The following is a 24,128-nucleotide window of genomic DNA, read 5'->3' as shown; positions in this document are numbered from 1 at the left end:
GAAAACATTTTGGTTTGCAACAAAGAAGCTGGTTAAATGGGTTCTTTATCCCCCTCCATCCCTTTTCCTATTATTGCTAGTTAATTAGGCACTGGCCATCCAAGTCCCCTTCATTCACCGCTACGAGAAATACAATCAGAAAAGCAGGTGTGTGGTATGACCTTTGCAGTTGGCACTGCAGCACACAAAGGGAGTGTCTGCCATAGGAGCAGAGGCGCATTTTCTAGGGTGGTCGTGTTAGAAAGAAGTCTCAGATATCATACGCCTAGATATAAAGGAGTAGGAGGTGGAGGAAGACCTTCATCCACCCACTTTTCAAAATAACCTATCCATACACAAATACACAGCTACCCAGTCATTCAGAGATAAAACTGGCAGCTGTTTACAGCAAGTAAAATGTAGCTCCTTGCTACAGCAACATGTGCTTCTCAGAGGCACTAACCACAGCTGGATTGCCAACTGACCAGAAAACCCCAAACTGGCTTGGTCTGTCACATTTGCTTTTATTAGCTGCTTGATCTGAAAAAATTAGCAGGTGGAACCTTTTATAGCCTGGAGGAAAGTGTTATCGGCTGCTCCTGTCTGCAGAAATCAGCAGGTGATTTTATATATATATAACAGCATGTAGATAAATATTATCACCTGCTGGTGTTTGGACACCCAACGGCTGCCAAAGGCACAGCTAGGGAAGCCAGTTGAGAAGCTGATAAGACCATGCTAAAATGCCCAGATTTGGCTATATCAGACTCTCCAAATGTGTCTGTGAAGTGGCTTTCTCCAACAATATGCTATCAAAATTCAACTGATTGCCTTTTTGGCAGAGTATGCTTAAAAGCAACAATCCTTCTTAAGCTGTGCTGTGAGAGTGTCATCAGAAATCAGAACTCCACATGTATGTTTGTACCCATGAGTTTGGCACCACATACATATTAAGGAGGAGGGCTTTTTATGTGGCTGGTATGCACTTTTAAAAGGAAGCAGTCTTCATTTGCAGATTCCCTAGTGGCAGCAAATCCATGTCTTCTGGAGTGCTGGTCTAAAAACCATTGTAACTGTGCTGTGGGCTGAAAAGTCAAACTTTTCGATTTCTTAGCTTCCCTCAGCTGTTGGCTGGGACACCTGTGGAACCTGACTGTGAGAAAGTGTCTCTAATTACCTGGTAGCTGCTCTCGGCACGCCTAGTTAACTACCATCACTCGGTGTATCTTTCACAGAAATGGCTCTGCATTCTGCTCAGAGCATTTATTATGATGGGCTTTTTGCGAGGCAATGGAATCTTTGGGCCCTGGGTTTGAAAGCAAAGGTTTGGTGTGTGTTTTTCTTAAAAAAGGAAACATTTCACAACAACTGAGCTGTACCCTGAGCACTGCAGTGGCTGTTCTGACCTCTGGATGGAGAGAAGACGCACAGAAGTATAGAGACCAGTCCCTTCACCTCTGTACGTTCATTTGCTATGTATTCCTTTCCACATTCACCCAGCTAAGTCTCGCTATACCCTAGCCTCTTTTTCATTCACCGTTGGTTACAAAATAAATATGGATGTTTGGTTTTATTAAATGAAGGAGGGATAGCATTAAGGAATCTGTATTTCACACAGCTTTGCTGAGGTGCCCAAGAAAGTGGATTATTCCTCTGTGTAGCCCATGGCTTTTAGCCCTACATGAGTTATGAAAAGCAATCACATAGGAATAAAAAGCCATAGACCACAGCAGAGGGCTTAAGGAGGATAAGCGGAACGACTTTAGAAAAATACAAAAGACGGGGAAGAAAAGGGGCCACCTTGACTGTGTCTCCAGTGTTCCACATTACAGAGGCATTCCAGAAAATGCTACCTTGGCTAGTCATGTCCTCAGTAATTGATCCACTTTGATAGTTTCCAGTCTACTCTAAGCTCAGCCCTAATGAAATTTCCTTTGTCTGTTTGTGCTCATCTCTTGAGATAAGCTTTTAGTGGCCTCATCCTGCTTTTGCAGAGCAGGGGATATCTTAGAATGAGTCTCAATAAATTCAAAAGTGAAATCCACAAGTTCCTGATTGCTCCAGCAAGCCCCCCCAGACACATGTGGAGCCAGATAGCACAGCCCATATAAAAGTATCCAGCACTGCTAGGATTTGGCTAAAGGATCAGCAGAGCATGTTGACACTGCTAGACACTTGGGAAACTGGCTGTACTTTGAAGAACTTCTGAAAATAATGATGCACTCCAAGCTCTCCTGAAAGAAGAGGAGTAAAATGGATTTGACAAAGATCATATAGTGCAAGTCTCTAGGATTGAGCCCAGATATTTTCACTGGATGAATTAAATTTGAAATCAACCTTCAAATCTCTTTGTATTCGCCTCAGATTCTCCAATTCAATTCAAAAATCTCTCTTAAGAATTCAAAAGCTTACATTTAAAACATTTGCACATATAAACATGTACAGTATAATTTGCTTGATCGTTGCCCCTTTCATGAAACATCACTGCAAGGGATCTGTTTGCTAACCATGACACAAAGGGAAGAGGAATTGCCAAGCCTCTGAAAAAGCCAGCTCTCAAAGTATTATATGACAAATAGCCCCCAAACCAGTCACAGCTGGCTACATTTGAGTAACATTGCACCATGCTGCACACTGAAATCAGGATATGCCAAATTGAGTTTGAAAATTTACTGTATCCCAACTGTTCTGCATTTGTATTTTTCCTACAAGACATGGTGAGGCAAGCAAGGCCAATTTCAGATATGCACTCCCTATGCTCACAACTATAGGTTTTATGTGTATGATGCTCAGAGGCTCATGCAGAGGCGCACAACTGCTGGCAATTTTCTGTAAGATACGGAAAGATAATACATCAGTGAAAGAGAAGCCACTTGCTATTCTTTCAGCAGTGAATTATTTTCCAGCATTTTCCCATAAGCATGCATTTCAAATGCCCCTTTGTAGGCATGGCAGGCAGCAGGCATATAAGAAAAATGCAACTTTGAATACAAGCCCACAACTTGAGTGTTTGCACAAATATGCAATGCCGCCTTTCAGCCTGAAATGTGTCCTCTGTTAATGTTATGCAAGTCAGAAAGGGAGAGGGAAATACTTTTTTAAACCAAATGTACATTTTCCAGTCAATGTAGGTTTTAATTCCATTTACAGACACAAGAAATGTGAGACCTGATTTAAGCATCACTCATGAAAATGGCCCGAAATGAATGAATGCCAGCCTGTGGAGCTCTGAAAGGTGTACAAAACAAGACTCTCTCTCTCTCTTTGTAGTTCCCAGACAAAAGGGATAAAGAGAGTTGCACTGAGTGTACGATTTCCGCCTCCCGCGTTTCAGGTGGATGGTCTCTCTCCTCAGCTGCCTTTTCAAAGGAACCTCTCTCGGTGCTGAGGCCGGGGAAACTACAAAAAGAAAGAAGGGCTCTTGGAATAAGGAAAATGCTTTAATTAGAGAAGAACAAAATCTCCCCAGTGCTCCTTCCTACAGATGGGAACAGTTCCTGCTCTTTAATGAATGTGTCTGCACCTTGTGCTCAAGATGGGATTTGTGGGCTAAATCTGCCGAGCGCCTGTGGAAATCAATGAACTTACATGAGTTTGGCCAGCTGAAGGTTTGGCTCTCTGCCTTTTACTTTTCTCTCTGTACAAACACTGCTCTGACTCATGCTTGCTCAACAACAGTGCTTATTTACTAACTTAACCAAGACAGGAGGATGGCTGGTAGAGGAAGAACTTCCACATCCATCTTTTTTCCCCAAGACTTCTGAAACAGAAGCGCGCTCTCTGTCTGTCTGTCTGTCTTGGCAGTGAACCTTGCATCCTACAATGTGGAACATCTGGTATGACTTTGCCTAACATTACTGGCTATCGAAGCACATGGGCTCTCAATTCTGACCTAACTATTCCCTTCCAAAGCCAGAAAAAGTATGTATATATGTGTATTTATAGGAAAGTCATTACTTCTATGAGAGCAATAAGCAGCATTGTGTGTGTGTGTGTGTGTGTGTGTGTGTGTGTATGTGTGTGTATGTGTGTGTGTGTCTGTGTGTGCTGGGAAGATGTCCAGTGTGCATGACCTGCTGCAAAATCTAGGCAAGCTCAGATGAATGATCCCCATCATCCATAAACACCCATCACAAATACATGACAGCCAGTATGATGTGGTAGATGAAGTGTTTGGCTTAAGAGGAGAGACCAGGATTCAAATCCCCATTCAGCCATCAAGCTCAGCCAAAGTTGATTTTAGGTCAGTTACTGTCTCTCAGTCTGACCTACCTTATAGGATTGTTGTGAGAACTCTCTCTCTCTCTCTCTCTCTCTCTCTCTGTGTGTGTGTGTGTGTGTGTGAAAACTATGTACAGTGCCTTGATCTCTTTGGTGGAGGATAGGGAAATAAATAAATATGCATACCTTTCACAGCTGCAGTGGGTGCTTCTTACTAGCTCACTCCATAGTGCTAAAAAAAGCGGACTTGATCATGAACGAACGTAACACAAAATACCCTTTCTTGTTTAAAATTTTCTTTTAAAACTTTGATTAGTTCATGGTTCATTTAAGCGCAGAAATTAGGGTGGTTTGGTTGTGTCGATCACAGGAGACACAGCTGGGAGTGCCCTCACCTTATGCTTTTATAAGGTCATGTATCATGGACAATGTCCTATAAATCAGTCAGTACAAAGCTGTAATCCTCAGTGCATGCTCTGTGTTTCAAACTATATGTCCAATCATAATTCCAACAGCTGCTAAGAGGACCTCTGTCTTATATATGCACCTTCCATTTCACTGCAACATCTGTTAACTTTATTCTCTCCTTTTACACAGGCCGGAAAGCTACATGTCTAGCTGCTTTTGTATGGGCAGTGGCCTTATGTGGTGCCCTCAGGACATGCATAATATGCTATATGTACGATATATTTCCCCCCACTAAAAGGTCATGGGAATGAACCATAGAGTACAGCTCCTGTTTTCCAGAGGAGTCATGCAAGCTGTCTGGAAACTTCCCACTTCTACCAGCACATAGTGCATTTAGGTAATTTTAGACTCTGAACTTTATGTATTTAGGGGGACTGCTCTCTTTTAAATGGTGATGTGTGTTATATCCCTTACTTAAAAAATAAAATAAAATGTGGATAGCTAAGCCCACAGTGTTTTGGGTCCTCTTCTCTTGTTCATTCTGATTCATGGTGTCCTGGACTCCTGCCCCAGAGACCTATCCTGATGATATCACTGCTACCAGCCATGCAACCACCAGGAGCAAGTATGGCAGTGGAAATGGCTCCTTTACTTTACGGCCTGCATAGTAAAAGATGGCAGTATTCTGCATTATGGTTGTACAGAGGGGAAAAGAAAAAAATGGAGGCCTCCCATTCTGCTCCTCCTGCCTTCTCAGTAGGGGTGTTCAAGCATTACCTTCATTAAGGGTACTATATGTGTACCTGTGTACACAAATAGCTGAGCTGTATGCTCACAGTTATTCTCATGTAATATAATGTTCATTGGGTGTGCAGTCTGTGTACTCAACAGTTGGCTGTACAAGTCATCAAGTGTACCCCCTTTCAGACAAACAATTGTACATGCATAGATACAGCCTGAAGGGAATTTCAGCAATGCATACATAAAGGCCAGTTTCACAAGTGATGCTTGAACGTTTTTGGATTTCCCACTATAAACCAAATTTAAAAACCTGCTTTGACTGAGCTCATATATTAAATATGGCATGTTGGCACCATTAAACACAACAGGACATCCCATGCTAACAGTACAATCATATATGCTTGCTCAGAAGAAAGCCCCGCTAAATTCATTGGAGCTTAGTCCCAAGTAAGTGTTCAAAACCTTAAACTACAAACAGTATTCATACTTACCTGTGAATAAAGACCACTGGATTTAGTGGGACATGCAGATTGTTCAATGCACAAAAAGTCATCTTAGCATCATTTGTGAAAGCACCAAAAGTCATAGCCTTTTATTCCAGATTAGCTTCAAATGACCTACAACTATATGTTCAATCACTAACACAGATTAGTCTTCTCTATGGACTCATCTCCCCTCTAAAGGCCTTTTCGCACTTGCTAAAAACTCAGTTAATTTCTCGGATGTTTGCTGGTCATTTGTACCAGTTGGTTGTATTTCTTAATTTTATTCCTTCCCTGGTCTGTCGGCCGCTGTTTTAGTTTGTATCATAATTTTAATATTTATTTGTTCTTATTCTTTTTACTGTAAACCGCCTTGCGATTTCAAATGAAAGGCAGTATAGAAATATTTTGTGTGAAAAAGAATAAAAGAATAGGTGCATGCTCTGCACCTAAACGCACACAGAAAGCAGACAAACCCTCCAGCTCTTTTGCCACACTTCATCCCCCATGTATTGGCTGTGCAGTTGCAAGTAAGGGTAGATACAGCGGGTCAAGGCATAAACGAACCAGAGTGATCTCAAACCTGGTGCTCTCTAAGCGCTCACACCTTTCCCCACCACCTCCACTTCCCCCCTGCTGCCAAACCATTCGTCGCCACGCTGCACGTACAACATGCACACCCCTCTCCAAATTAAAAGGACCAAACCTGAGACTTATTCTGAAGTCTCTGGTCTGACCACTAGACGCAGATGATCTCACCTTCAGCAGATAAAACCCCCTGGCAGCGGAGAGGGTGCCAAGGCAGGCAGGTGGGAAGTATGCAGGCCTTAAGGACAGCACCAGGTAGCAGCATCAAGCCCTCAAGCTGGTGACAAGAAGCCAGGCCAGGCTTGGTCCTTCCTAGACCTCCCATCAAAGCTTCAGGAAAAGATTGTCCCGCTTGTAAGCACCCAAGCAATCCAGCTGGTGGCTAGCCCTGAGCACGCTGCTTTCCACTCCAGCTTCGGAAATCTGAGCTGTGTGCCCAACTAAACCTGACTCATTTTGTGTGTGTGTGTGAAGCCCCGGACCCCTCCCTTCCCGCCATCTCCCCCCTCCTCTCCCCTCCCTCTAGGTTCCTCCAGCAGTAGCCAAGCAGCTACTGTTGTGCTTCATACTTGAACTGATTCCGCATCAAGGCTCTTGGCGGTGGTGGAGGCGGCCGGGTGGGGGGAGGCTGGGAGAGATCAGGTATTTCTCCATTCCTGACTCTGGAGGGCCCTGGTAACAAAGGCTCTATTTAACCAGATCCTGTGAAGCAGAAACCTCTTGTATCTACTTCACTGCCTTTGATCTAACTCCCCCAGTGGGATGTGTATTAGTCATGTCCCTCCTGCTAAGCTGTTGCAGCCAAGAACCTGGGGTGTAAGCTCCCCTCCACCCCTCCCCAGCTTCCCCTGTTTTGGAAGGCCTCTCCTCCTCTGTGGAGGCATGGCAGAAAGGGCTCACCCATCCCTGTCTGGTCACAGCTGTTTCCCTGCCCTACAGCCTCTCCCTGCCCCAAACAGGCAGCGCCTTGAGATTTTCAAGGATGAGATACAGACACTTATCCCTGCCTTTTATCACTCGCCCAACCATTGAAGTGACAGCATCAATATTCCGCTATGCCTTAGAGCCCTCTTTTATTATGAGCTTTTTCCCCCTTGCTGTGACTAAGCACCTTGCAAAATCCATTCAGTCCTGGCTTAGCATCCTGAGAACATTGAAGCTGGTGGATGCGTTTCTTTTTTCCAAAAGGGCTTTACTGGCAGCTGGACAAGGGGCAAACAAAGGAAATATTTGACTGGATGCCTAGATCTTCTGGTACTGAATGTGCTTTTTAAACTCCTGCCTTGCAAAGATCCTCTGCTGTGGCTCCTTTATCACAAAAAACTTTTTTTGGGGGGGTAGAGGCATTGTGGGGAGATATATCTTAAGAGGATGTGGTTTCTGGATTATGGGACCCAAGAAGCAGAGCTAGCCTCCAACAGCTACCAGAATTTCCCCCCACTGATAACAAATGCCTTAATAGCTTAGATCAGCGTATTGTCAATGATTGAGAACACATTTATGTTTTCCATTGACCAAGTGCAGGCAAGTCCCTCAGAATTGTAAAGTTATTCTGTTCTTCTGGCACCCTCCGACACTGTCTTATTTCCAGTGCAGAAAAGAAAAACGAAGAGCTAGTATGGTGCAGTGAAGTCTCTCCCAACCTCTAGTGCCTTCCAGATGTTGTTGGACTACAACTCCCACCATCCCTGACCATTGGCTATGCTGGCCTGGGGTTATGGGAGTTGTAGTCCCGTCTAAACAGCTGGTAGGCACTAGGTTGCGTAAGGCTGGTGTAGTGGCTAGATTGTCATCTGGATTGTCCGTTGGATGACCTTGGACCAGTCAGTGTCTCCCAACCTAATCTACCTAACAGGATTGTTGTAAGGATGAAATAAGGGTAGGTAAAAGGTAAAGGTAAAGGACCCCTGACCGTTAAGTCCAGTCGCGAAAGACTCTGGGGTTGTGGCGCTCATCTCGCTTTACAGGCCGAGGGAGCTGGCGTTTGTCTGCAGACAGTTTTTCCGGGTCATGTGGCTAGCATGACTAAGCCACTTCTGGCGCAACAGAACACCAAAACCAGAGCAGCGCATGGAAACGCCGTTCACCTTCCCACCGGAGCAGTACCTATTTATCTACTTGCACTTTTTCGCGTGCTTTCGAACAGCTAGGTTGGCAGGAGCTGGGACTGAGCAATGGGAGCTCACCTTCTGATCCGTGAGCCCAAGAGGCTCAGTGGTTTAGACCACAGTGCCGCTTGCATCCCTCTGAAATAAGGTTAGGAAAGAACAATTCCATGAGGTCCTTGGAGGAAGGATGGTATAAAATGTGCTTTAAAATAGTAAACAGAAAGTTCAAAGAGAGCATTTATCCTGACAGCACACCTGTGAGGTAGGTTAGGCTGTGGGACGGAGCATGGCATTTGAACCCTGATCTCTTTAGTTCTGTCTCACAGGGTTGTTGTGATGACAAAACAAGAAGGGGAAGAACACCATGCAGGCCACCTTGAATTCCTTGGCAGAAAGGTAAGATATTGTATTTATTTATGATGTTTATATACCACTTAATCATTCACATTTCTAAGCACGGTACATAAAAATAGAACATACAGAGAATTACGGTAAATAATAGAATAATGCAAACTTCTCATAAAACTGAACACTACATTAACATGCCTGCTGGAACAAGCAGGTCTTAGTCATGGGTCTGAAGTTCAGCAAGGAACTTCCCTGCATGGAAGAAGGTCCACAGGTTTGGGCCCACTGCACCCTAAACGCATTCAGTTTTTCTTGGTGCAGGATTTGGATTGCTTGGGCACACACTTTTTATTTTTGCACACAGCTTTTAAGATATCCCACAGGGGAACTTCAGAACTGGAGGAGAATGTAGTTAAGAATGTGTCTTCCAAACCTCCCACTCCTACCAGCCACAACACTTAATTCCTCCATTAACTCTGTTGACCTAGACGTCTCAGTTCAACATACAATCAGGTGCATCCAAGCCCATTTATTTCCGTGATCTTAGGAGCACAGAATCAAAGAACTGTAGTATTGGAGGGGACCTCAATGGTCATCTAGTCTAACTCCCTGCCCACAGCTGTCCCTGGGTCGGCTCAAACTGCCAAACTTCTGGTTAATAGCCAGATCCACCGACACACTGTGCCAGTTGAGGGTCGCTCAAATGGGAGTTGCATTGACCAAGAATGAAGCCTGGGCCTCCCGAATGGCAGTCAAGAATTCTACCACTGAACCACCAATACACCTTTAACTGATGCTTGTAGCCAATGTGCTCTAAGAAAAGCTTATGCACTTACATGTAGACTGCATTGCACTGTGAAAGCTGGAAATGCTGCCACCACTTCAGCCTGGTCAAGAAGATTAAGTCCCACAATGGAAAATATACCATTAATGTGCCCAAAGAATCAGGTTAGGCAAGGAAGGCTGGGAGTCCATAATGTCTTCCCCACAACTTCAGCTATGGAAATAAGAAACCTGTTTGAGGAGAGGGGATTTTGGTAACATTGAGATGTGAAGTCTAGAAAGACTACTCATTGCTAGACTAAACTAGCCCCGTTTAAAAATTCTCTTATTCCTAGAAAATGCATGGAAAGTACCTAGCTTATGTCATCAGAACTAAACTCTGTGAATAGCTGGCACTAATCCACTTTCCATGAAGTTCACAGATCTAAGTTGAGGACAACCTTTCACAATTCTGGTGTCTGCCTGAAAACTTTTTCATGATTCAGTTGAATAGACTTGCAAGATAAACATGAAATGCAGATCTTGCAGGATCCCAAAGCTGCTCCTCATAGCACATGCCTATACAGTACATGCCTACTCAGAAGGAAGGCCCATTAAGTTCAGCTAGGCTTGTTCCTAGGTAAGCTGGCATAGGGCTGCAGCCTTAGTCCCTTGGTGGTGGCAGTGAAGAAAATGGATGGTGGCAAGAATGATGATACACAGTTCTAAAATGTCACGTACTGAAACTTTCTGTACCCAGGTTGTTTATTCCATTACTGAAACCATTTCATCTGATTCATTAAAAAAGTTACAGTCATTTCTTTTATTCTCTCTTTTTTTAAAAAGCCTCAAACTTTGTCAAGGTGTCTCACAGACACACACACACAAACAAACTTTGTATCTAGTTGTGTAGAATTTGACAGACTTGATCTCATAAGATGATCTCTAAAGGCCTTGCCATGCCTGCTAATGTTGACCAATTCTGTAAAAAAGAAAGAAAAAAGGTTAAAGGTATTTGCTGATTTCCCCATTTCAGTCGATGAGGAAGAGTCCTGAGATCTGGGAGGGGGCAACAACTGTCTCCTTGTTTTCTCTCCACACCCATGGACACCCATGGGTGGGAGGACTGGCAGAATGGGTGGCGGAGCAGCAGGATATTGGGCTTTTCAAGTGTTCAAAGTTAAATGCTTGAAGAGACCTCAGGGGCTCCCCCCCCCCCCCCGGCATTCAGCTTGAACATTTCAAAAGCTCAAGGCATTTTTTGAGTGAACCAGAGAAATCTTGTATATCCCCTAGTCAAAACATCCGTATCAAATCTCAAGTGGGAGCATTAAATAAAACTTGGCTAGTCTGAGGAGGAGAATAGTGCATAGTCCAAAAAAAGAATGGAATAAAATCTGTCTTTGGAGATGATGTTTTTGCAATGTTTCAGCTGCAGCATTCTCTGCATATTTATTCCATTGCTTTTTCCTAACATACATCTGCAACTGAAAGACGGAGAAGAGAAAGGCTCTTATCCGTTTTCCCAGTTACCTTCTCAGTACAGAAGATTATAATTACCGTATTTTTCGCACCATTGGACGCACCGGACCATAGGACGCACCGGATCATAGGAGGGGGAGAACAGGGGAAAAATTTTTTTTCTTCTTCTCTCCCTCTAAAACAAGGTGCGTTCAAGGTACCTATTTTTTGGGGGGGGGAATAAAGAAAAAAAATTCCCTCCCCAGGCACGGGGCAGGCGCGGGGGAAGCCCGAGCTTCCCCCGACCCCAGCCCCCAGAACAGCCTGCTATCCGCAAGCCTAGGGAACCGAGCCGGTCTCCCCAGGCTTGTGGAGAGGTGCGCGAAGCCCGGACGCGCTCTTCAGTGCGCACCAGGCTTCGGAATGCAGGCAGCTCCGCGCCACCCTCCCGAGCCCCGCGCGGCTTCACGCCGGGATCGGGAGGGTGGCGCGGAGCTGCAGGAAGCCCTGGGGCGCAGGCAGCTCCGCGCCACCCTCCGGAGCCCCGCGCGGCTTCGCGCGGGGGTCTGGAGGATGGCGCGGAGCTGCAAAAAGCCCTGGAGCTCAGGCAGCTCCGCGCTACCCTCTGGAGCCCCGCGCAGCTTCGCGCCGGGATCGGGAGGGTGGCGCGGAGCTGCAGGAAGCCCTGGGGCGCAGGCAGCTCTGCGCCACCCTCCGGAGCCCCGCGCGGCTTCGCGCGGGGGTCTGGAGGGTGGCGCGGAGCTGCAGGAAGCCCTGGGGCGCAGGCAGCTCCGCGCCACCCTCCGGAGCCCCGCGCAGCTTCGCGCCGGGATCGGGAGGGTGGCGCGGAGCTGCAGGAAGCCCTGGGGCGCAGGCAGCTCCGCGCCACCCTCCGGAGCCCCGCGCGGCTTCGCGCGGGGGTCTGGAGGGTGACGCGGAGCTGCAAAAAGCCCTGGAGCGCAGGCAGCTCCGCGCCACCCTCCGGAGCCCCGCGCGGCTTCGCGCCGGGATCGGGAGGGTGGCGCGGAGCTGCAGGAAGCCCTGGGGCGCAGGCAGCTCCTCGCCACCCTCCGGAGCCCCGCGCGAAGCCGCGCGGGGCTCCGGAGGGTGGCGCGGAGCTGCAAAAAGCCCGGGAAAGCCTGCATTCGCTCCATAGGACGCACACACATTTCCCCTTCATTTTTGGAGGGGAAAAAGTGCGTCCTATAGAGCGAAAAATACGGTAAGCTAGATGGACCTTTGGGCTGGACTGTTTTCTATTGTCTAAAACAGCATGAAAATTAGGAGAAATAGAAATCCTACTTTTTTAATAGCTTGCTATCCACTATTTTGGCTGTCAGAGGAGGACGTGCTACCAAGCTTTATTCTCAGGATGCAATGAAGATGCCCTTTAGGGGAATTTGGCTATAATTCCTGTCTGCTAAAAAAGAAAAGTAAAATTGCATCACACTGGCAATCTCACTTGTATATGCAAGGGCCATAGCTCAGTGGTAGAGCACATGTTTTTCTTGATAAAGACCACAGGTTCAACCCATGGCATCTACAGTTAGGGTTGGAAAGGACTCCTGCCTGATATCCTGGAGAGCTGCTGCCAGCCAGTGTAGACAGTACTAAGTTAGATGGACCAGTGGTCTATCTTGGTATAAGGCAGCTCCCTGTACATTTGAAATATCCGGCTGGCCTACCCCTATGAACTTAAAGTACCTGTGCTTTGAAAACTGCCCGGGTGATTTATCAGCCTTTAGGTTTAGGGCATCCACAAGCTTTCACTGCCTCCTTTTGAAGGGCTGGGATATAAAATAGCAAAACTGTGCGTAAAACTGGACATCAAAAATCTCACAGATTATATACGTGCTCTGAGTCTCTGACATAATAAGGCTTTCGTGAGGCCTTCAATCGTGAGCCCCCAGCAGTTTTGTTCCATGGCGGCTCGGGGTGTGAGTTTCTAGTTTCTAACACTCAAGTCGTAGGAGATGTCCTATTGTGTGCCCCTAATATTGCGAGGCACCAGTTAATTTAGTCCCCAGCTGCCTCCTCCCTTTGCTCTCTCCACCTCCAGCCTCTCAGGTGCTTTCATTCCACAGGTTACGCCTGGTCTCCAAGGAGCTGAGAGATTGCAGGGAGTGTGACAGAATGCCCATTCTTCTCCCAGCTCTGTCCCCTCTGAGAGCTCATTGTTTACCATGACTACACACATTCTTGAGCTTCTGATGAGACCCTTGTTACCATCCAGAGGCAGGTTAAACAGTACATGCCAAGGAAGGAAAAGAACTCCTGGCAACGCAACTGACAGTCGTACTGGGCCCACATCACAAGCCACCCACCACAGCTCTTTCCTCTGGCTGTAGAGCTCCCTGAGCTTCAGAAGAAAAGGATGGGGGGGGGGAGAGACATCTATTTAGAAGGGAGGGGAGGAATCTGCTTGTATTCTCTTCTTACGATAAAAGGCTGAGCTTGAAGTATATAATGAGCTGGGAGCAAAAGGGGATAGGAAAATAGGAACACAAGAAGCTGCTCTATATGGTGGACTGTTGGGTCCATCTAGCTCAGCATTGTTAACATTGAGAACCAGAGTGGTGCAGTGGTTAAAGTGTTCGACTAGGAGCTGAGAGACCAGGGTTCAAATCCCCACTCGGCCATGAAACTCATCAGTTGACCTTGGACTACTCAGTGCCTTGCAGCGAAACCTACTTCACAGGGTTGCTGTGGGGATTAAAGGAGGAGGGAGACAATCGGGTCTTGAGCTCCTTAGAGAAAAAGATGGGGTATAAATGCAATAAATAAATAGATAAAATTGATTGGCAACAGGTCTCCAGGATTTCAGACAGGGTTCTCTTCCAGCCCTATCCAGAAATGTGCCACTGAGTCATAACCCGTCCCTCCTGGGCTCACTGGTTTTCAGTGCCAGTGTTCAGACAGGACACACTGTGGGAAAGGGCAGGCCATATTCACCTCCCTCCACCCTCCGAATCATCATAGGCAACCCTTTCTCATCTAGGATTAAAGAAAAGGGATCACAGTTTTTGAATGAGGCTTGAGTCCCAACATCTGGGAAATTAAGCATTAAACAAAGAATATATTTAACCAATTAAACACAGAATATATTTAAGACAAAGAAATGGAAGGGGGGAATGCAGCTACACAGCAAAATGTATTGTCACATGCTTCTTTTTCTTTTATATTTAAATATCTCGTGGTGCTCACAATTGGGGTCTAATTAATGCAGCTGCACAAAACATAATCAAGGTGGGTGGGGGAAATCTAAAACCAATGTTCAGAACAATTTTTAAAGCATGGGAGGGGAATGAAGAAAAATTTCTACAGCACCACATCAAGGAAGCGCAAGTTAACACGTTAGTCTCCAAAAGCTAGGAGACATGAAACCGAGGAGGCTGTCTTGGACCGAGTCAGTTTTGATATGTGCTAACCAAAGATGAAACCTCAACCGACTAGCAAACAGCAAGATATAATGCAGATTTACAATATTTGTTAAACATCTATTATAAAGAAAAGCCATGTCCAACATATTTAGCACGCAATGAAGCCAATTCAGTTAAAACCATTAACAGAATTCATATTTTTAAAAAGGATGCATAGTTTCTTGGCAGCATATAGGTAATATAAACCTGGTTATTTACAAATAATTGATTGTTATGTTTTAACCCAATACTGTGGGAAAATATTTGATTTTGTTGCTATTATTAACATTTTATTGATTAAAAACAATTAAGCAGAACTTTCCACTGTGGTGCAGAAATGCTGTAAATAAGAGGAGCTGCAATGTTGCCATGTCCACTCTTCATCCCCAACACTCCCCTTAACCGGTTCCCCTTAGCACTTTTCCCCCAGTCCTGCTGCTGCCTCACTACCCAGGGTTAAACCATGGTTTGGCTTAGCATTACATCTGAACCCATTACATACCATTACATACATCACAAACTCATGGTTTGTGTCCTCCCAGACAAAGCACAAGTGATAACCCAAGAACAAACACTGATGGCGGCTTGCAGATTGTCTGGAGTGAGACAAACCACTGGCCCAGCTTTGAAAGTAACACTAAGAGCCAAACCAGCCCCAGGACCAGGGGAGAAGTGCAGCAGCTGTGATCTTCAGCCCAGGAACCTGCTCATTTGTGCTAAGCTCTGGCTAAGCAAACCAGATCTATATATATAAAGCTGAAACTGAAATCTTCCAACCAAGAGGAAAACTAGGTGAAAGGATATGTTAACCAGGACAGACCCAGAAGGAAGGCAATAACAAAAAGGAAAGGGCAAGAGGAGAAAGAGAAAAATTATTATTATTATTATTATTATTATTATTATTATTATTATTGGAGGACACTAAATTTCCTCCTTATGCATAGTGGTACATCTGTATAGTACTGTTATTATCACATCAGTCTACATAGAAATCAAGAAATACTTGTCGTATTGCTGTGGTCACATAAGGGACAGACTAGCAAATAGTGAATTATATGCCCAATATGATTATATCCCAAAAGGTTTTTGCTCCTAGTGCTTACTCCCTTCAAGATATACAGATGGCATTACTTGAAAACTAAGTTTTGTGACGGCCCTGGAGAAAGGTCAGCAACTAAAGATAATATGCCCTCGCACGATCTTTCTTAATCTTAGCACGTGCCACGTCAACCGTTGGCCCATTTAGATCAATATTGTCTACTGTATGGCAGGGTTTCAGGCAGGAATCTTTCCTAGTCATACCTGCTGATACTGGGGACCTTCTGCATGCAAAGCATGTACTCTGTCACCGAGCGACAGCCCTTCCTCAAGTAATAACTAATCCATCATAAAAATGTAGTACAGACAGAGCCTAGACAACAGTGAATCTCCTGTCTAACTTGACAAAAGATAAAGTGGATCTATCGAACCACTGCGCTCCATACTGCAGTACAGTAGCATAATAATGTCACATTTCACCATCACAGATCTGAATCAACACATTAGGCTGTGAATTATTATTGGAAGAAAACCAGCTGAGATTGTTTATTTTAGGAGGGATGCCCACTTTTTGGCTGACAAAGCTGAATTATTCATTGACAAGCAAAGTGGTTTGCAAGGTTCATGTGACAGATTCATAACAGAGTGGTGAGATAAGAAAAGAAAAACATTCTGTACATTGAAAAGTGGTATAGAATAGTGGTATTGTTGACTATCCATATTACTTTCCCATCAAGTCATTTTAGGGAGGTATATACTTTCTAAAGATGGTTTCCCTTCCTCAAGCAGTGGGAAATCCAGGCTAAAGAATAAGAATCACTTTGAGGTTGTAAACATTGGAAACGTTTATGTAATTATGAGGTGCAGAAGCTTGCAAACAGGCAGGAGGTGCTATTCCCAGTAAATTGTCTATCCCATTTCATAAAATCCAAAACAGCTGTCTCCTACCCAAATCCAAGTATTGCTATATCAGTTTCTAGAAACCACAAAAGGGGAGAGTTCTCTTGTGTGCAGGTTTCCCACAAGGATCTGTTTGGCTCCCATGAGAAGAGGATGCTAGATAATGATGATGACGATGATGATAATGATAATGATAATTATCATTATTATTATTATTATTATTATTATTATTATTTGTACCCCACCTCTCTGGCTGGGTTTCCCCAGCCGCTCTGGGCGGCTTCCACAAAGACCAAAAATAAGATGGGCTATTGGTCTGATCCAGCAGGATCATGTCCTTATATTAAATTCAGACCAAAGGCATACCCTCCAATATTTCTCTGATGAAAATAGGGACGTCTCATTCCATAATGATTACTTTACTATTTATACCCTAAATATCTTACTGGGTTGGCCCAGCCACTCTGAGCAACTTCCAACCCTTCTCTATACAGGATTGCCTTCAGACAGCTTGGGGGTCAGATAACTCCTTACCCTCCAACGTTTCTCCAATGTAAATAGGGACGTCCTAAGGAAAAGCGGGATATTCCGGGATCCAATAAGAAACCTGGACAGCTTCTCTAAATCAGGGACATCCCTGGAAAATAGGGACACTTGGAGGGTCTGCAAAGGCCCGCCTAGTCCAGCATCCTACTTTCACAGTGTCTAATCAGATGACAATGAGAGCATCACATTGATTACTCCCCAAATAATCAGTTTTGCAGGTGGGTGCGAGTCAGTGTGGTCAAAAGCCAGAGATGATGGGAACTATGGTCTGAAACATCTGGAGAGCACCATGTTGACTACTGGTGTGTGCTAGAATCCCTCATACAAAATAGGGACAGTTCGGAGGCCCCCTCAATCATGTCAAAAAGGATTTGGCCCATTGGCCACTCAAAGATTGTCAAACCTTTCATGTGTGTACAGACTGCACAGGCTGAGCAGCCATTATGCAGTATTTTCCCAAATGTGCATGTTATGAGAACAATAAAGATAATAATCATTGAGAGGTTTGATACGTATGCTAATTGCGAAAACCATATTAGATAGCTATTACTGTGAAACAGTGGCAATAACCTTAATGAACTTGTAACGAGCTTCTTGTTTTAGCTGGCTTCAATCCTTCCCCCAGGGTGGCATGCATAACATACTATCCTCATAACTACCCTGTGAGGTAAGTTAAGCTGAGAGCGTGTGAGTGGCTCAGTTTCACCTAAGGAGTAACATGGCCGGGTAAGGTGTTGAATGAAGTCAGGGCTGATGGGCACCAAGCTGATGAATGCTGCCTCAGCCTGACACTTTATCTGTCTATTAGGCCGTGATATCTGCCCCTGTCAGCTGCTTGTAGTCCTGCTTAGGAGATGCCAGTGAGAGAAACCTTGCAACTAAGTTTGACCACAAGTGATCCAGGGTCAGAGCGCAAGCTGCTATTGCTCCTGTGGCACTTGCTAACAAATTACTTCATATTAGCATGAAAGAATAGAAGTTGTGCTTGAGACAGCAGCGTTCTTCTCATCTCCCAAACTATTGAAATATAGATGGCATATATATTCCTGGAGCAGCTGATGTGGTACCCACCAGAAGTTTGGGACCACAACTCCCATCAACCCCTGCCAGCATAGCCAACGTTCAGGGAAGATGAGAGTTGTAGTCCACAATATCCAGCAGGCTGCACTCTTGTAGATACTTTAAAGCTCTGCTTTCCTGCACAATAATAGGTGTTTGGCATAAGAGAGCAGCATGACTCACAAAACCTGAAGATTAATAGAGTGGACCTAGGATATCCTGGAAGTTAGCCCCCATCTGACATTTAGAAACTTGGAATAAAAGTAAAGAGAAAGCAGGACACCTATTTGCCATATACTTGCTCAAGTTACCTCTGCCATTTGGGTGAGCAAGCCATTGGATTTCTACTTGTAACCTCTTTGCTATGCTCGGGTTCCTTGTGTTTTGACAAAACACAGGTCAGTTGCTCCAGTGGAGTGCCTTAAAGTACCGTATTTTTTGCACCATAACACTCACTTTTTTCCTCCTGTGCGTGTTATGGAGGGAATGCCTACGGGTGGCATGCCTATGGATTTTCCTCCTCTAAAAACTACGTGCGTGTTATGGTTGGGTGCGTGTTATAGAGCGAAAAATACGGTAATTCCCACAGAGGAACATGTGTAAAAACTGTTTTGCTCCAACAATAACACTTGGAGGTGGGGCGGGTAGAAGGTTGCAGGAAAGATCTTTGAGCAAGAAGGCTGGCTGATATCCTGCCAAGAGAGCATTCCTCCAAAACCCATTTCCACATCAAAAGACCTTTAGAAATAATTGATGATATAAAATATGCCAAATCACCTTTTCATTGTCAGTAAGTAAAATAAGTAAATGTTGTTCCTGGTAATCTGTGGTCAAAGCTAAAAGAACAACACCCCCAATTAAATGAAAACCCAGACAATTGTTTACTTTAATTTGGGCACCAACTTCCCTGTGTACATTAGATGCATCTCACCCACTAAGTGTGGATTTCTTCAGTCTTCATCAGGCATGCCTTAAGGCAGTGTTAGCAGACTTGCTTGTGCCTGCTGAAGGTGTTACTATTTCAGTGCAACAGGGAGAAGTGTTAAATTCCACATTTTCACACACTTCGTTTGATAAATAACAGAGCATGCTACAATGCTTAGCTACTTCCCCCTCAAGGTTTACCTACAGGACAAGGCAAAGGTCAAACCCTGCCATTAGCTTGTTACTTGTTAATTCCATTTTGATCCCATCCTTCCTCCAAGGATCTCAGGACTGCAGACAAAATGTCCCCACCTCTGTTCCATCTTCATAGCAACCCTGTACCATAGATTAGGCTAAGGCCACAATCCTATACTCACTTGCGTTGGTTATAAGCCCCACTGAGCTAGAGATGCATAGGATTGTGCTGTGTGAGATGGGACTGGCTGTGGGCTTTGCAGCTGAGTGGGAATTTAAACTTGGATGTCCCTAGCCCTGGTCTAACAGCATAACCCAGGTTAGCTTTTTTTGCCCTCCAGATGTTGTTGGACCAACACCCAGCATGGTCAACCATCAGGGATAATGGGAATTGTGGTTCAAAGATATCTGAAGGGCACTGTGTTGGTCAGCCATGTTCTAACAACTACAGCAATTCCGCTTTGGCCTAATATGACAGCCAGTGTGGTATAGTGGTTAGAATGCCAGAGTAGGGCCTGGGAGACCAGGGTTCAAATCCCCACTAGGCCATGATGCTCACCATGGCCTCTCAGGCTAATCTACCTCACAGGGTTGTTGGGAGAATAAAATGCAGGAGAGGGAGAACCATGTACGCCACCTTGAGCTCCTTGGAGAAAAAAGTGGAATAGAAATTCAATATATAAACAAATAAATAGATGTGCTTGGAGGCACTCTGTATAGCAGCCCAGCATAAACACAGGATCACACAAAAGTGGTATCATCAGCACTGAGATGTGTATATATTTGCTCAATTTGTGTATATATTCCCTAGCTACACCGTCTCTGGCTTTCAAGACACAAGGAACACTGTCATGTTTCCTGTCGGCTCAAAGCAGCAGCAGCAGCAGCAGCAGGCTCAGGCCCAGCCTGTCAGGATGCCCCAGTGTCTCTCAGCGCTGCTTTGTCTTTCAGACATTTCATCTCTCTGCAGCACTGCCTGTAATTAAATCTAGGCGGCGAGTTAGGAAATGCAATACCAGATGATACAACCAGTGGGGAATTCACCTAGATCTGCAGGAACAGCACAAAAGAGCCCTGATGAGTAATGGACTCTAATACAGAGAATGACAACAATGAGCTACTAAAGATTTTAAGCTCCTTAAAAGTGGGGAGGAGAGGGGAGTCAGAGGCTGCCTCACACAAATCTTTGTGCAAGGGAAAACATCCCCTTTTGATTAGTGCTCTAAACAATCAACTGGTGGGCTGTCTGCAGCAGACCACCTACACAAGGCAGCCAAGCTCTCCCAGTACTGAATGGAAACGCAGCCTGCCTCCCCCAATACACGCAAACAGCACAGGGGATGCTGACGTTACCAAGGTGGCTTGGGAGGTGCGTATTACTCAGATATCTGAAGCGGAGGAAGGTGTTCAGTTTCCCACGTTGCTCTTAATGAGTTGTGTGTGGTGGGGCCAGAGAGGATAAAGATGTTTTATCTATTAGATTTGTGTCCAATATTTCCTCTAAAGCATATTATGTCCTGCCTTTTAGCCTTATGACAGCCCTGTGAGGAGTAAGCTGAGAGACAGGGGCTGACTCAAGATCACCCAGTCAGTTTGGGGGCTATGGGGATTTGACCCCTGCTCTCCCCACACCAAGGGTGGTATTCAACTAACTTTTACACAGGGGACACTCACCGAAATGAACTCGACTATGGATGGAATTCATCATAGTGCTAAGGTGAATGTTCTGTCTGTGCAAGCTTTTCAGCTTGTCAAATGGAACAATACCCTCTGTGTGGCATTTTGGGGGTTCTTCTGACTCCCCCAGGGTCCATTTGGGGAGCATGCAGGGAGGACATGGGGAAATTGCTGTGGCACAAGCGGAAATCCTTGCTCAGGGTTTCTATTGACAGGGTTCATTAGGTGAATCCTGTCCTAAGCTGGGGCCATTAATTGTGATGGGTCTACTCTAGTCACATTGGTTCTTTCAGAGATTTAAGCCTTCCCAGTCCCGCTTCCCACCATGCCTGGCTGACTCTTGAAGCCACATGCTGATATTCTGGAGGCATTGATGCATTATTTCTTAAAAGGCTGCCAGGCTGCTAAATCTTCAAAAGCACATTTGCATCAGTTTCATGAGCACCTTAATCCTGGTCTAAGCATAATGAGAGCTTCCCAGATTCTCAGTTTTCAGTTATATGCACACACGGTCCTTTGTGTTGATTCCTCAGGGCTGGCCTAGGACCTTTTGCTGTCTGAGGCAGAGAACAAGATGGCGCCAGAACCTCCCTCTATTCCACGTAAAAAGGCTGCGCAGATCAGCAACCAGCCTTTACTTCAGTACTGGTGCTGAGATAGATGAGGGCAGTATGCTAGGGGGGCCTGTGCAAGCTAGACTTGGAAGCCACTGCCACCCCACTCCTGCATCCGGCCTCTGAAACATCCTCATTCTGCCTAACAGTAAGGCCATCCCTGCAAAATAAAAGGGCATGATCACAGCTCAGTGCAAGAGCCTCCACCTTGCATGCAGAAGGTCCCAGGTTCAACCCCTGGCAGCTCCAAGTAGCATCGGGGAAAGACTCCCCATCTGAAATGCTGGAGAGATGCTACCAGGTACTGCAGACAATGCTGAGCCACATGGACCAATGGTCTGACTCTGTGTCAGGCAGCTCTCTTTGTTCCGACGAAAAGGCAGGTTCCTTTCTGCCTTCTTGACTCCCCTAAGGTCCAACGCAGAATGAAGGTACATGCTACAATGCACCTTGTACAAATCACTACAAATATTTTTGCTTGCGCAATGGAACATTCTCCCCATCCCTCCACTTTGGCCACACCCACCACAGGCATGCAGGCCCTAGAAGATTGGCCAAAGGCATATGTATAAGGCGGGCATACAAACTCCGGCCCTCCAGCTGTTTGGGACTACAATTCCCATCATCCCTGAACACTGGTCCTGTTAGCTAGGGTTGATGGGAATTGTAGTCCCAAACATCTGGAGGGCTGGAGTTTGCCTATGCCTGGTATAAGGCCAGCAAAGGTCAACCACCTCTCTTCTAGAGTGTCTTTCATTGGGGTGAAACAATTCATCTAAATTGCATTGCAGATTGTGACAGCCTAAAAATACTGAGAGTAATGCTCTGCAATAAAAGATTAGAGTTTTGAGAACTCTCCTATAAACAACCAATGAAACAATCTAGCTTGCTCCAAATGGGATAGAGTGACACTAAGCCCCCTATACATCGGTCCATTTCAAATAATTACCTGGTACCTTGGGAAGCACACTGCATTATGACGGCAAAATTTACCACCTAGAGGAGAAAATGGCCATAAATACTGGTTCTTTCATATACTACTAGCAACTAAACAAGGGATGTGAGCCAAGGCATATGGATGGATCTGCCCTAGGAGGGAACTAGAGCAAAGGACTGGTTCACACATTTATTTTTAAGTGGTAAAACTCACACATGAGGTGTTTCCCACCTTATTTTCATATGGGGAGCCATTTGCCTGAAATGTCTCCTCTGTGAAAATCCCTGCAATTACCACATCAAATAAAGCACTTCAAAATAATATTTTCCCCAATAGCAGTAACCTTTTTTCTGTTCTGTAAAGGTTATTTTCAGTGCTACAATCACAATTTCTCATTTTTCTAATCTCAAATTGAGTCCTCCACATTTTCAGATCAATTTGTGATTTCTTTAAAAAGGGAGTCCTTGTGAAAATTCACCAGCATTTTAGTGTGAATTTCTCCTAATATATACATGTTATGCAATTTCACCCAATAGACACATCTCTGCAAAGTCATAATCCCATAAAATCAGTGTTTTTTTGGGGGGGGGGGAACGCAGGGGTATGCTACCTCTAAACATTTTGTGAATCTATGTTTGGCCTCATTGCAGGGCAGTATTTCAATATGAGTAGGAAAATGAGAGTACCCCTAAACATTTTTTTTAGAAAAAAGCACTGCCTTAAATAATACATTTTGTACGTTTTTTTCAATAATAAATGCATATTTATGGACACTGTGCCCCAGATTATGCATTTTCTTCATAGTACTTGGCTGCATAATTCAGAGAAGCACATATTTTGAAGGATGACTGTGTTTCAGTTCTCATATTGTTTCAGAAAACGCAAATTAGGTAAACAGTGCCTTTAAATGGGGGGCAGATTTTCTCCCTTCCCTACTGAGGACCCAGAAAATGGTCTGCAGGTACATCACCTACTTCTACTAAGTTGAAGTAGCTAAGCAACTCTAAAAACTGTCAACTGCCTGGATGGTGGACTAGTAAGAGGAACTATATGTAAATCCCCCCTGAGCAAAGACATAACATGCACAGCTTGGCCATTGACCATTAAGGAACAGTAATCCCCCCACCCCACCATTATTAACATGCTTTCCTCCAAATCCAGACTCATTCAGCGCAATCAGATAGCAGGGGTTTGTACACCATCTTTGTGGTTCTTCTGCATGTATGCTGCCACTAGACCATGTAGAAGCATGTCTTGGCTCTTCCTCCAAAACATGCAAGCAAAGGCTCTTACTTATAGTAAGAAGGAGGGTTTTGTTCAAGCAAGTAATGGCAAGGCTGAGCCGTAGACACAAGGCTCGGGAGTCACAATCCAGGAATTTGGGGGAAAGGCGAGAAGTTCAAAAGAGATGAAGGTGTGCCAACAAGTTTTTAAAGATAAGGCATGATGTCAGGAGTGGGAAACTCAATTGCATAGCCAATCCATGCAGAAAACAGGCTAGAAATCACCACTCATCAGCTGCTGGATCAAGACTTCAAGGCTGCCGATCAGGCTCTTTCCATACCGTGCATGGTGAAGCCTGGTAGCATTGTGGCATCAGGTCATTGACAGGTGGGTGGCCTGCAGAGAGTAGGGAAGATAAGGCCAGACCAGGTTCCTCTCCCATGCCCTAAGCCAGGGGTCAGCAACCTTTTTCAGCCGTGGGCCAGTCCAACGTCCCT

The 24,128-nt window shown here is 45.0% G+C and overlaps 1 protein-coding gene across 10 annotated transcripts in view; it reads right to left on the bottom strand.

Moving 5' to 3' along the window:
• The window catches only part of BLACAT1 (BLACAT1 overlapping LEMD1 locus), an 82,728-nt gene that overhangs the window by 21,700 nt on the left and 36,900 nt on the right, over positions 1 to 24,128 (bottom strand). For 2 of the 10 annotated variants that reach the window (XR_013987365.1, XM_081009136.1), the window contains exon 1: positions 6,591 to 6,882. The exons of 7 other annotated variants lie outside the window; for them this stretch is intronic. The gene's annotated coding sequence lies outside the window, so the exon portion shown is untranslated. Of the gene's footprint in view, positions 1 to 3,225; positions 3,379 to 6,590; positions 6,883 to 24,128 lie in introns of those variants that run through there. One more of the 10 variants, XR_013987364.1, reaches the window with a different exon arrangement.

The sequence above is a fragment of the Podarcis pityusensis genome (assembly GCF_964106645.2).
Source record: "Podarcis pityusensis genome assembly, chromosome: 6".
NCBI classification, from domain to species: Eukaryota; Metazoa; Chordata; class Lepidosauria; order Squamata; family Lacertidae; genus Podarcis; species Podarcis pityusensis.
Note: the sequence above shows the minus strand (reverse complement) of the source record. Positions and strands in the feature narration are given on the sequence as shown.